The sequence below is a fragment of the Oncorhynchus masou genome, chromosome 31 (genome assembly GCF_036934945.1).
Source record: "Oncorhynchus masou masou isolate Uvic2021 chromosome 31, UVic_Omas_1.1, whole genome shotgun sequence".
Lineage (NCBI taxonomy): Eukaryota > Metazoa > Chordata > Actinopteri > Salmoniformes > Salmonidae > Oncorhynchus > Oncorhynchus masou.
The window spans coordinates 29,864,557-29,877,445 of record NC_088242.1 but is presented as its reverse complement, the minus strand read 5'-3'; positions in this window follow the sequence as shown (position 1 = coordinate 29,877,445).

Genomic DNA, 12,889 nt, shown 5'->3' with positions numbered 1-12,889 from the left:
TAAATGTAAATGTAAATGATAGTTTGTTGTTGATGTGGACACCAAGAAACTTGAAGCTCTCAACCTTCTCCACTACAGCCCCGCATGCTCAGTCCTCCTTTTCCTGTAGTCCACAATTCTCCTCTTTTGCCTTGATCACGTTGAGGGAGAGGTTGTTGTCCTGGCACCACACGGCCAGGTCTCTGACTTTCACCCAATAGGCTGTCTCCTCGTTGTCGGTGATCAGGCCAACCACTCTTGTGTCATCAGCAAACTTAATGATGGTGTTGGAGTTGTTCCTGGCCATGCAGTCATGAGTGAACAGGGAGTACAGGAGGGTACTGAGCATGCACCCCTGAGGGGCCCCGGTGTTGAGGATCAGCGTGGCGGATGTGTTGTTACCTACAGCTACCACCTGGGGGCGGCCCGTCAGGAAGTCCAGGATCCAGTTGCAAAGGGAGGTGTTTAGTTCTAGGGTCCTTAGCTTAGTGATGAGCTTTGAGGCCACTGTGGTGTTGAACGCTGATCTGTAGTCAGTGAATAGCTTTCTCACATACAGTGCCTTGCAAAAGTTTTCATCCCATTTGCATGTTTTCCTATTTTGTTGCTTTACAACCTTTAATTTAAATAGATTTTTATTTGGATTTCGTGTAATGGACATGCATAAAATATTTCAAATTGGTGAAGGGAAATGAAAATCTTGTTAAAAAAAATGTAAAAAATTAAAAACGGAAAAGTGGTGCGTGCATATGTATTCACCCCTTTGGCTATGAAGCCCCTAAATAAGATCTGATGCAGCCAATTACCTTCAGCTGTCACATAATTAGTTAAATAAAGTCCACCTGTGTGCAATCTAAGTGTCACATGATTTACCACATGATCTCAGTATATATACGCCTGAACGTCCCCAGAGTCTGAAAGGCCCCAGAGTCTGTAACACCACTAAGCAAAGGGCACCACCAAGCAAGCGGCACCATGAAGACCAAGGAGCTCTCCAAACAGGTCAGGGACAAAGTAGTGGAGGAGTACAGATCAGGGTTGGGTTAAAGAAAAATTAAACTTTAACATCCCACGGAGCACCGTCAAATCCATTATTAAAAAACTGAAAGACTATGGCACCACAACAAACCTGCCAAGAGAGGGCCGCCCACCAAAACTCACGGACCACGCAAAGAGGGCATTAATCAGTGAGGCAACAAAGAGACCAAAGATAAATCTGAAGGAGCTGCAAATCTCCACAGCAGAGATTGGAGTATCTGTCCATAGGACCACTTTAAGCCGTACACTCCACAGAGCTGGGCTTTACGGAGGAGTGGCCAGAAAAAAAGCCATTGCCTAAATGAAAAAAAAACAAGGAAACATTGTCAGGATTTGGCCAGGGTTGTTCCGGGTTTTGGTCACTAGATGCCCCCATTGTGCTTTTTGACCTTATGTTTTTTCCCTTGTTCCCCATTATTATTTGCACCTGTGCCTCGTTTTCCCCTGATTGTATTTAAACCCTTAGTTTCCCTCAGTTCTGTGCTCTGTGTTTGTATGTTAGCACCCAGCCCTAGTGTTCTGTGTATTCTTGTCGATTCCGGTGGATGCTCTTGTGGAATTCTGTTTTTGTTTTTGAGTATCTCTTGAGGCTTTTTTGTGCTATTCCTACCACCTTTTGGATTTGCCATTTTTGTATTGAAGGACTTCTCCTTTTTACTTTATTAAATACACCGTCTTAAGTACTGCTGTGTCTGCCTCATCTTCTGGGTTCTGCTGACTATTCGTGGCTCAGTTGGTTAAGTGACTGTTTCTCACTCCGGAGACACAGGTTCGTAACCGGGTCCTGACAGAAACACAGAGCCAAAAATGAACCCAGAGGCAGCCAGTTCCCGGGACCTTTTTGCCATGCTGTCCCACCACCAGGAGACTGTCCAACGCCACGAAGCCGCCCTGGTTCAGCAAGAGGCCTTAATGGCTAGACATTCTCATCTTCTGTCGGAGATGCTGACTTCCATTAAGCAAATATCTGATAGTCTTACCCCGGCAACAGTTCCCGTCCCAGTACCTCAGATTCATGTACCCATGGCAGTTAACCCCCTGGCTGAACCTCGTCTTCCGCCTCCCCAACGGTTCTCAGGTGATCCAAGTGCTTGTAAAAGGTTTCTCACCCACTGTTCTCTCTCCTTTGAGCTACAACCCTCGTCGTTTCCCACCGACCGGTCTAAGATCGCTTATATCATCACCCTGCTGTCGGAAAAAGCCCTGGCCTGGGCTACTGCTGTGTGGGATGCCCATAGTTCCTGCTGTGCCAGCTACTCTGCCTTTGCTGAGGAATTCAAACGAGTGTTTCAAGGCCCAAGCAGTGGTTCTGACTCAGCCAAACAGCTCCTGACTCTCCACCAAGGTTGGCGCAGCGTGACGGACTATGCCATCCAGTTCCGCACGGTGGCAGCAGCAAGTGGCTGGAACAACGAGGCGCTCCCGGTGTGCTTTCTGAAAGGCCTTTCCGACACTATCCAAGATGAACTGGCCACTCGGGAACCACCGGACAATCTCGAGTCCCTGATCAAGTTGGCCTCACGCATTGACCAGCGTCTGAGAGAGAGAGAACTCAACCGTAGACCTCTATCCCCTATCAGTCCCAGCTCCGAGTCCCCACCTTTATCCTCGCTGGCTCCATCGGAACCCATGCAGATTGGACGCATCTCCCAGGCTGAGAGAGACCGCCGGATGAGGGAGCGACGCTGTCTATATTGCGGCAAACCGGGCCATTTCCGTTCCACGTGTCCCGGTTTCCAGGGAAACGCTCTGTCCCGTACAGACCGGGGGGAACTGTAACGGGAAACATAACCTCCTCCCATCCGTCCAACTCCCGTCTGCTCATTCCAGTCACCCTCTCCTGGGACAACCACAAGCTTCACCTTCAAGCCTTGGTAGACTCTGGAGCCGCAGGTAACTTCATGGATGGTGTCTGGGCGAAGGAGAATGGCGTTCCCTCTGAACCTCTAAGTGAACCCATGAGGGTCACTACATTGGATGGAAGCCCTTTGGGATCTGGACTTGTCACTCATGTCACTACCTCCTTGCGACTTTCAGTTTCACAACACCAGGAATTGATGAACTTTCATTTGATCTCCTGTTCCGAGTTCCCTCTCGTCCTTGGATACCCCTGGCTTCACAGCCATAACCCTCACATCGACTGGTCTGTGGGCACTATCAAGCAGTGGGGTCCTACGTGCCAAGCTACTTGTATTTTCCAGAATTCCCGAGTTCTACTCCCGAGTCTTTAGAATCCATCGACCTGACCCGAGTTCCCGAGTGTTACCATGACCTCAAACTGGTGTTTAGCAAACAGAGGGCCACCATGCTACCACCCCATAGACCTTACGATTGCCCCATCGACCTGTTTCCGGGCACTTGCCCCCCAGGGGTCGGATCTTTTCCCTATCTCCACCCGAACGAGCTGCTATGGATACCTACATCAAGGACGCTCTGGAAGCAGGCCTCATGCGTCCATCCACCTCCCCGGCGGGAGCAGGGTTTTTCTTTGTGGCCAAGAAAGACGGTGGATTACGTCCTTGCATCGACTACCGGGGACTCAATGCCATAACCGTCCGTAACCGTTACCCACTACCCCTTATGGCCACAGCCTTCGAGCTGCTCCAGGAAGCAGTTGTTTTCACTAAGCTTGACCTGCGGAACGCATACCATCTTGTGCGGATCAGACCTGGTGACGAGTGGAAGAACGCTTTCAACACGCCTACTGGTCACTATGAATACTTGGTGATGCCCTTCGGCCTGACCAACGCCCCAGCGGTGTTCCAAGCGCTCATAAACGATGTGCTTAGGGATATGCTTAACATATTTGTGTTCGTTTACTTGGATGACATCCTCATCTTTTCGAGCTCCCTTCAAGAACACACTAAGCATGTCAGACAAGTACTCAAACGCCTCCTGGACAGCCATCTGTACGTTAAGCCGGAAAAATGTGAATTCCATTCATCCCGAGTACAATTCCTGGGATTTGTAGTGGAACCCGGTCGAGTCCAAATGGACCCCAGGAAGGTAGGGGCGGTAGCGGATTGGCCCACCCCAAATCCGTTAAGGAAGTTCAGCGTTTCCTGGGCTTCACAAACTTTTACCGCAAGTTCATCAAGAACTTCAGCTTGGTGGCAGCCCCTCTCTCAGCTTTAACCAAGGGTGGCAATGCAAGGTTTTTGTGGGGAAGAGAAGCTGAGACGGCCTTCCAAGGACTCAAGCAGCGCGTTCTCTCTGCTCCCATCCTGATACTACCGACTACGGATGAACCATTTGTGGTGGAGGTAGACGCATCAGAGGTTGGTGTTGGAGCTGTCCTGTCTCAGAGGGGTGAAGACAAGAAGCTTCATCCGTGCGCTTTCTTCTCACACCGGCTTACCCCGACTGAGAGGAACTACGATGTGGGGGATCGTGAACTCCTAGCGGTTAAGATGGCATTGAAGGAATGGAGACACTGGCTCGACGGGGCTTCTCACCCGTTTCAAGTGCTTACGGACCACAAAAATCTGGAGTATATCCAGCAGGCGAAGCGGTTGAACTCTAGACAAGCTAGATGGTCTCTTTTCTTCAATCGATTCCAGTTTATCCTCACCTATCGGCCCGGGTCGAAGAATCTCAAACCGGATGCCCTGTCCCGAGTCTACGCTCCTGCCATTCGAGATGACACGGACATGCCTGTCCTTCCTGCTGCTAAGATTGTGGCTCCGATCTCGTGGCAAGTTGAGGATACCGTGAGACGTGCTCAAGCTAGCGAACCGGACCTGAAAGGAGGTCCTGCCAATCGGTTGTTTGTCCCCAAGGCAGTGAGGACTCAGGTCCTTCTGTGGGGGCACTCCTCTCGCCTCACCTGTCATCCGGGCGTAGGTCGCACCTTGGAGTTCATCCAGCGTAAGTTCTGGTGGCCTACCATAAGAGAAGACGTTGCCACTTTCGTCAATGCCTGTCCCGTGTGCTGCCAGGGCAAATCTTCTCACCTCCGCCCTCAAGGACTCCTTCACCCTTTACCTGTTCCCCACAGACCCTGGTCCCATATCTCATTGGACTTTATTACTGGACTTCCTCCATCCCATGGCAATACTACTATCCTAGTCATAATCGACAGGTTTTCTAAGGCGGCCAGGTTCGTCCCTCTGACTAAGTTACCTTCTGCCAAGGAAACGGCTGAGTTGGTAATTAATCATGTGTTCCGAGTCTTCGGCATTCCTCAAGATATGGTTTCTGACAGAGGTCCCCAGTTCACCTCAAGGTTTTGGAAGGCCTTCTGCCAACTCATGGGGGCTTCTGCCAGTCTATCTTCAGGGTACCATCCGGAGTCCAACGGCCAAACAGAGAGGATGAATCAAGAGCTGGAAACCACCCTCCGATGTATGACTCGTGACAACCCGTCCACATGGTCATCCTTTATTGTTTGGGCCGAATACGCGCACAACACCTTGCGCTCCTCCTCCACTGGTATGTCCCCGCACGAGTGTCAGTTTGGCTATGCTCCTCCATTGTTCCCGGACCAGGAGGCAGAAGTCAGAGTGCCTTCAGCCTTGAAGTTCGTCAGACGCTGTCGGCTTTTGTGGAGGAAGACCCGTCTTAATCTTATGCGTTCCTCACAGAGGTACCAACAACAAGCCAACAGACGTCGCCGTCCCGGGCCTACCCTGCGCCCCGGCCAGAGAGTCTGGCTCTCCACAAGAGACTTACCTCTACGGGTGGAGTCTCGCAAGCTGTCCCAAAATACATCGGTCCCTTCAAGGTTGCCAGGAGAGTTAACCCAGTTTCTTATCGCCTACACTTACCCAGATCCCTTAAGATTAATCCCACATTTCACATTTCATTGTTAAAACCTGTTGTTTTTTCTCCCCTTGTCCCGGCAGACAGACCTCCCCCTCCGCCTCGTGTCATTGGAGGCCAGCCGGCTTATACCGTCCATCGGATACTGGATTCCCGCCGGGTGCAGCGGTCCTGGCAGTATCTGGTGGACTGGGAAGGCTACGGTCCCGAGGAGCGCTCCTGGGTTCCTGCCAAAGACATCCTGGACCCTGACCTCATTCGTCAGTTCAGGGCCCTCCACCCTGAGAGAGCTGGTAGGAACGTCAGGAGCCGTTCCTAGGGGGGGGATTCTGTCAGGATTTGGCCAGGGTTGTTCCGGGTTTTGGTCACTAGATGCCCCCATTGTGCTTTTTGACCTTATGTTTTTTCCCTTGTTCCCCATTATTATTTGCACCTGTGCCTCGTTTTCCCCTGATTGTATTTAAACCCTTAGTTTCCCTCAGTTCTGTGCTCTGTGTTTGTATGTTAGCACCCAGCCCTAGTGTTCTGTGTATTCTTGTCGATTCCGGTGGATGCTCTTGTGGAATTCTGTTTTTGTTTTTGAGTATCTCTTGAGGCTTTTTTGTGCTATTCCTACCACCTTTTGGATTTGCCATTTTTGTATTGAAGGACTTCTCCTTTTTACTTTATTAAATACACCGTCTTAAGTACTGCTGTGTCTGCCTCATCTTCTGGGTTCTGCTGACTATTCGTGGCTCAGTTGGTTAAGTGACTGTTTCTCACTCCGGAGACCCAGGTTCGTAACCGGGTCCTGACAAACATGTTTGGTGTTCGCCAAAAGTCGAGTGCGAGACTCCCCAAACATATGGAAGAAGGTACTCAAACCCAACACCTCACATCACCCCGAGAACACCATCCCCACAGTGAAGCATGGTGGTGGCAGCATCATGCTATGGGAATGCTTTTCATCGGCAGGGACTGGGAAACTGGTCAGAATTGAAGGAATGATGGTGGTGCTAAATACAGGGAAATTATTGAGGGAAACCTGTTTCAGTCTGCCAGAGATTTGAGACTGGTACAGAGGTTCACCTTCCAGCAGGACAATGACCCTAAGTATACTACTAAAGCAACACTCGGGTGGTTTAAGGGAAAACATTTCAATGTCTTGGAATGACCTAGTCAAAGCCCAGACCTCAACCCAATTGAGAATCTGTGGTATGACTTAAAGATTGCTGTATTATCAGAGGAACCCATCCTAATTGAAGGAACCGGAGCAGTGTTTTCTTGAAGAATGGGCAAAAATCCTAGTGGCTAGATGTGCCAAGCTTATAGAGACACACCCCAAGAGACTCGCAGCTGTAATTGTTGCAAAAGGTGGCTCTACAAAGTATTGACTTTGGGGGGGGGGGGGGGTGAATAGTTATGTGCATAGTTGTTTGTTTCAAACCAAAAAATATTTTGCATCTTCACAGTGGTAGGCATGTTGTTTAAATCAAATTATACAACCCCCCCCTGAAATCCATCTTAATTCCAGGTTGTAAGAAAACAAAATAAGAAAAATGCCAAGGGGGTGAATACTTTCGCAAGACATGTGGGTGTTCCTTTTGTCCAGGTGGGAAAGGGCAGTATGGTATGCAAATCGGAGTCGATTTAGGGTTTCTGGGATAATGGTATTGATGTGGGCCATGACCAGCCTTTCAAACCACTTCATGGCTGCAGATGTGAGTGCAATAGGTCTGTAGTCATTTAGGCAGATTACATTAGTGTTATTGGGCACAGGGGCTATGCTGTTCTGCTTGAAACATGTTGGTATTACAGACTCAGACAAGGAGAGTTTGAAAATGTCAGTGAAGACACTTGCCAGTTGGTCAGCGCATGTTTGGAGTACATGGCCTTGTAAATGTTGCAGGTCTTACTCACATTGGCTATGGAGAGCGTGATCCCACAGCTGATGCTCTCATGCATGTTTCAGTGTTACTTGCCTCGAAGTGAGCATAGAAGTAATTTAGCTCGTCTGGTAGGCTCGTGTCACTGGGCAGCTCGACGGCTGTGCTTCCCTTTGTAATTTGTAATAGTTTGCAAGCCCTGGCACATCCGATAAGCCGGTGTTGTACGATTTGATCTTAGTCCTGTATTGACGCTTTGCCGGTTTGATGGTTTATCAGAGGGCATAGCGGGATTGAAAGTGGCAGCTCTACCCTTTAGCTCAGTGAGGATGTTGCCTGTAATCCATGGCTTCTGGTTGGGGTATGTACACACAGTCACTGTGAGGACAACGTCATTGATGCACTTAATTGATGAAGCCAGTGACTTATCTGGTGTACTCCTCAATACCATCGGAAGAATCACCATCCCTACCTTTAAGCATGGTGGTGGCAACATCATTCTATGGGGATGTTTTTCAGCAGCAGGGACTGAGAGACTGGTAGGATAGAGGGAACAATGAATGGCAAATCCTCGATGAGAACCTGCTTCCGAGTGCAAACGACATTCCAACAGGATAATGACCCCAAGCATACATCCAAAGTGTAGATTGGTGGAAATCCCAATCAATTGAGGATGAAGGGTCAGTCATCATTATGTAGTTGGATGGAAATTATCCAACCATTATGTAGAAATTACATTGAATATAATAAACTACATTCATCAATCTGACTCCAATCTGACTCCATCATTATGTGAATAAATGCAACAGGCATTCATTCATGAATAAATGCAACGTTTCTAGAGGATCCAGTCAAAATAGCGAGCCTTGCGTCCCTACTTAGTATGACTATAATGAACGTGTCTAACTTGCGCTGTTATGCAATTGTTAAGAGACTAGATTAAAAAAAAGCCAATGTTCTAGCATTCATTTATTGAGGCAAGCAGATGAGGGATTTCAAGGTAGTACCCAAGCATGTGCTATGTGTATAGTGTGTATAACAACTACCAATCAGCTCCGCATTCAAATTTATTAGTCACTAAATAATTAACAGTCATGATACATTACATTACATTCAGAGTAAATGACCAATAGGCTAAGACTTAACGTGGTAACACATGTCTTCAGTTCAGAATAATCTCTAACATGCTGACCACAAAATAAATGTACACATACATGTTATTCAATCATTGCACCCACACTGCTCGTGCACGTCAACGAGCGTCTGCGTAGCCAGGCACTAAAATAGAACTTGGTTCTATTTGTGACGCTTTATGCGCTTCAAGTCCCTCCTCTCCCATCTTCTCATTGGTTTTTAGGAGCATATACCCATGTGGGTGATTGAAAGATGAACTGAGGTCCACACTCCAGTCCAGTTGTTGGTGATAATGCACCTTAAAGTTGGTTGCCAACCGCCATATAAACTCTGTTTACCCTTTGATCTGTGATTTACTTGTGGGAGGACCTTGTGCATTTCAGGTAAAATAATAACCCAATGTTTATATCCTAGGACAAATTAGCGAGCAACAGCAAGCTAACTAGCTAAATTGCCATAAATGTTTAATTCTTTTTTGACCTGTCCTCAAATAGTTGGTTCAAAGTTCGTTTTGCTATTTCAAACAAGCGTGTCCTGATCACGTCTGGTGTGGGTGGATAAAATCAACATGCTTTTTGAGGTCTAGTCGGTGTGTAAGAGAAAGACTGTGTGTGTGTGAATACACACAGGAGCTTGCTAACAAGTTTTTAAACTATGAACAAATTCAGTGTCCTTTTAACCAAATTCAATCAGAAACCCACATCCAACCTGAATGAACATTTATTTGCCTTTTGCTAGTAAAAACAATAGACAGGAACAACACACCCAGATTCAAATCTAATCAATTAAAATGTAAGTGATAGGAGCACACCCCTGTGTTGCTCATCTCATTGTCAGACTAACAAAATAACACACTTTCCCTGTAACAATAAATCCATAGCACTTAAAGTACAATACAACATATCAAAATGCATAGCTCTTTATGAACTATTGAAACAATCGAAGCACGACAATTTAATTCACAGGAACATTCCTTTCCTCATTCATGTTTTCATCCGTTTTCAGACCTCCAACAGGGTCCATGCTCCCAGGGTTCTGTGGGAACGTCCCTTCCTGGAGAAAGCCACACATAAGGTGTGTTTGACCCCTGTGTTGTATTTGACCCTATAGATGCTCAGCCAATCAAACAATGTCATAAATCGTGGTTTAGTCATCACGCTGGGCCTCGGCTCCTGCAAGTCACCAGTCACAAGTATCACTTTCTCTATTTCTTCCACTAGAATTTCCCCCTCAGAGGAACCAGAGCAATATGTGTATAGAGGTGATTAGACTTCAATAACTGCATTGAGTCCATGTAATAGCTACAACCCAAAGGCTTGCCAGGACACAGTGGAGGCACTCTACAAGAATAAAAACCAAAATGTCCCCATCTGTAGCCTCCCTGAGAGAAAGAACCACTCATATCACTTTCTAGCTCCGTGCCAATGTAGTTGTATAGTCGTGTGGTAACCTTGGCGTTATGTGATCCGCCCAGGCTTGCCCATCTCTTAGAGATCCAGCCCCAGGCTTGTGGTGTCTGCCTTCAGCCCTGCTGCTGCTGCTGCTGCTGCTGCTGCTGCTGCTTTAAAGACCTGGGAGGAATCCAGGAGAGACAACTCACGTGTGATAACCCCCTCTGGCTAAGTATTGTACTTTATTCTCCTAAATCACAGGGAGAACGGCAAATGTTCTGGTATTTGATTGAATGGTGGAGGTAGGTGTCCCAGTTAGTGATCTCGCTTCCTCTCACTCTCTCTCTCTTCACCGCTTTTCTTTCTTTACTCTCCTCCCTTCCCTCAGAGCAGATCCTGGAAAACCGCAGGAGGTCCCAGATAGAAAGATAAAAAGATAATATAGAAAGATAGAAAGATAAACCATTTATTTATTGACAAACAACCATGACAGTGGACTTGACATTTGCATTTGCACTGCATGAGGAAAACAAAACACAAAAACACTGCCCCTGTCTTCCCAAAAATATAGAGCCTCCCTTGGAGGGGAGCTGGAGAGGATTAGGTGACCGAAAGTAACATTAGGAACCAACGTGTGTTAAAACAACAACAGCACAGTTGAGATGTGTCTTGACAGGGTGACAGTTATTTAAAAGTCTTGTTTACCAATTTGGGTCGGTATCCGAGAAGCACAGCGGCCTTCTGGGAGGTCAGCTATGATTGGCCAGTTGCCTGCTAGATAGAGTGTGTGACCGGGGCTAGCTTTGCTCTCTGTGGGGTCGAGATTGACGCGGTGCTGGGAAGAGATAATAAATAAAGAAATCCTGATGTTCCCATCACTGACCAGGATAGGGATCCATGACCTGAGCGCTCACCTAACAATATACAACCAGAATAACAACAACAACAACATGGGGCTGGAGGAGAAGGAAACCAACCCTCACCTCATGGATACACAGGATATTTTTGTAATATGTTATTTGATTAGGTTTTATAACCTGTTTACAAACCATTTTATAAATAGATGTGATAAAAAATATATATATCTGCTCCTAAACCTTTATTGAACAGTTTGTTCATTTGTTTTTGATATTCACAATAAACTGAAGGACAGTTCAGGAGGAGATGCTGGGCACAGTTCCTGTAAGACATCTTCATTGATTTCATAAGCCACTTCATCATAAAAGGATGGCCTTAGCAAAGGAGCTTCAATGATGCATTAACTTAATGGGTTTTCAGATTAGAAAAAAAGCCATTTCTTTCTTTGTCATGCCTGATATAATTGACCTTTGGTTTTATAATTGACTTGTTTACGTTGAGAGGAGAGAGAGATGGTTTGCTATTGCATTTGTGTGTCTGCAGAGAGAGGTTTGCAAACTTAGTCACAATCACCCAAGTATGTGCTTTTAGATATCCAATATTATTGAGCAAACAGAAACAAATCTGAAATGATTACAGTGTTTTGACATCCTGAATGAACAATCATTATAAATTGACTGAAAACAAAAGTTTCATTAAAGGAGTCAAAGGTCATGTTCCCTGCCAGGCCCAAATAAAAAATAAAAAGATTAGGCATGATACAAGACACTTGGACAAGTTCCAGTATGATGTTTAAAATGATTATTAGCTACAATGTTGACAGCTAGAAGCTGGCTTGAGGTTAGCAAAACACATGCATGCTTTCCTAGTGGAGCTCCTTACAGAGAGACCAAACCTGAGTTAAAGGGCTCTATTCTAATCTGTGCTGCGGAAGTTCAGCGCTACAGCGTGATTGAAATTTAAGGGCAATGTTCCCGCATTAGAGATGACATTCACGGTAAATGCTGCCTATGTCGGGTCAACCGCAAATTACTTTAACATTTCTATCACACAACCTGTAACGCTTCAGCGATACAAATTGAATAGAGGGAGCCCAAAGTTTTTCAAACCACAGGATCGCCAAACAATGCCGAGAAAACCAATTGAAGAACTTCCCAGTACAATATCTAAAACGGATCATACCAGGGTTCTTAATAAGTGGCATTTGGACAAACCAGTGCCATAAACAGTAGCATAGCTAACTGATACTTCAGCCTGGAGACAGTGGTATTATCCAAACGCAGCGGAGGCATCATGCAGCAGAGGCATCATGCAGCAGAGGCATCATGCAGCAGAGGCATCATGCAGCAGAGGCTTCATGCAGCAGAGGCATCATGCAGCAGAGGCTTCATGCAGCAGAGGCATCGTGCAGCAGACGTATCATGCAGCAGAGGCTTCATGCAGCAGAGGCATCATGCAGCAGAGGCTTTATGCAGCAGAGGCATCATGCAGCAGAGGCATCACGCAGCAGAGGCATCACGCAGCAGAGGCATCACGCAGCAGAGGCATCAAGGCAATGTGCCCCCTCGGATTTGTCCTGTTTAAAATAATATATATTTTTCAATGTTAAATTAATGACTTAACTTCACTTTTAAGCCCACGTTTTATCATAATTACTTATTCAAATATCTGTCATTTATAAATGTAATCTGTCACTTTATGATAACATCATTTGTGTATTAATTATAATGCCATGATATGCACCTGTATTGATGATGTGTGTTATGATCCCATGTAATGCATTGTAATTTGGATGTAATATCCTAGGCATACAATTGAACAGGTATGTTTAGATAACCTATGCAGAAACATAGACTTTTTGTT